This window comes from Poecilia formosa, unplaced genomic scaffold, assembly GCF_000485575.1.
Source record: "Poecilia formosa unplaced genomic scaffold, Poecilia_formosa-5.1.2 Scaffold508, whole genome shotgun sequence".
NCBI classification, from domain to species: Eukaryota; Metazoa; Chordata; class Actinopteri; order Cyprinodontiformes; family Poeciliidae; genus Poecilia; species Poecilia formosa.
The window spans coordinates 134,884-136,917 of NW_006800447.1; positions in this window are offsets into that span (position 1 = coordinate 134,884).

Sequence of the window (2,034 nt, forward strand, 5' to 3'; positions counted from 1 at the left end):
TCTGATTGGCTCAGCAATGTAACGTGATCCTCTGATTGGCTCAGCAATGTAACGTGATCTTCTGATTGGCTCAGCAATGTAACGTGATCCTCTGCAGCAAGTGATGGCAAAACGGGGGTCATCACGACTTTACACAGTTTGTCTTTACCTCCGTGGCAGAGGCTCCGCCGAACCCCTGGGGTTCATCGAACCCAGGTTAAGAACCACTGGTCTAGCTAGTTTGCCATCTGTTGCCAAGAGACTGATGATGACGTTGGTGGACGGCTGGTGACAAGTTTTACCCAGAATACACTTGGAGACAATAAGGACGATCCTCTTGTAATTTTGCATGTCATAAAGTGTAAATGTAAATGAAGCCAGTCATGTAGGACAACATTTTATTCAATATTTTACACCCACTATGTCACTAAAATCAGTCGGTCTGGTAAAGTTTTTAACCACCATGAGTCAACAATGACTGGAGCATCTTTCTGTGTAATTTTACATACACCATACTGAAGAGGAGGGGGCTCACCTTCTTCTGCTCTCATCAGTGATGAAGACTGGGATCCCTGAAGTCAAATTGTACCTCCCATCTGGCCCCCCTCTGGGCCAGCCACCCCGTAGCTCCGCCCCTGCCCAGAGGAGCATCGAGTCACTTCAGGGATGATTAATTAAATTAAATTTAACTAACCCTAATTTAAATTAAATTTTATTAAATGTATTATTTATTACATCTCTGATTGATCTCAACATGAAGTTTGAGAGCTGATCTGATGTTGGATTCTGATCATTTTTATTCTCCAGGAGAAAAAAACTGCAAAATGTGAAAAGAAACGTCACAAACCAACAGCAGCAACAATCAGAGAAAAAGAAGAAAAGATCAAGAAACATCTGAATGTTTGTCAGGACAGCAAAACATCAGCAGCTGAAAAGTTTCACTAGAGACGTCAAGAAAACAGGATTTAACCTCCAGCAACACGAACCTGCTGAGCTGAATCAGTGGCAGGAAGTAGATCTGCCTCACTTCCTGTCCATCTGCTGCAGATGTTTGCAGCTTGACGTCTCCATCTAGCTGATGTAGGAACAGTGAAGAGGAAACGTCTCTTTAACGGGAAGAAACCTCCAACAGAACCAGAACCGAGTCAGAACCAGCGGACGTCTGCCACGATCAACTGGAGGTTTGAGAAGATGCAGCAGAAGGACATGCCAGGAGATGAAGCATCTCCTGGCATGTCCAGGTGATATTAAAGCTTGGTTGGCCTTGAACTTTTTAAATTTTAATGAAAGCAAAACAGAGGTGATGGTGTTTGGACCCAGTGGCTCCTGTGAGTCCTCCTCTGTGGACCTGGGACCCTTGGAGGTTTATTTTAAACCTGTTATTACAGATCTTGGTTTTAAGGTGGACATGATCTCAGATTGGACGGCCAAATCAGAGCCGTGGTTAAAACCAGCTTTTATCATTTAAGGCGATTGGCGTCAGTGAAATCAGCATTGTGAAACAGTGATCCAGGCTTTTATTTCGATTGGATTACTGTAACTCACTTTATCTGGGAGTCAGTCAGTCGCTGCTCTCACGTCTGCAGCTGGTTCAGATGCTGCTGCACCACTTGGGACAGGAACTCGACAGGGAGCAGGTAACCCCTGACCCCTGACCTGACCTCACTTCACTGGCTGCCTGTATATTTTAGGATTCATTTTAAAATTCTTATGTCTGTTTTTAAATCGCTACATAATCTGGCCCCGGCTTACCTCTCTGAGCTTCTTCACCCCCTACATACCCCATCGGTCTCTCAGGGCAGATCAGCTGCTCCTGGAGGAACCGAGGTCCAGCAGGAAGCTCAGAGGGGACAGGGCTCCTCTGTCAGGGGCCCCATATGGAGCGACTTGCCTTTGCAGGTCAGAGAGGCCCCTTCACTGTCCACTTTTAAAGCTCGTCTTAAAACCCATCGATTTTACTTGGCTTTCAACTCCAGCAGGATCCAGTTTTAAATTGTATGTTTGTTTTTAAACTGTAAGAGTTTTTATTTTTTTTATTTTTTTTATTGTTATGTT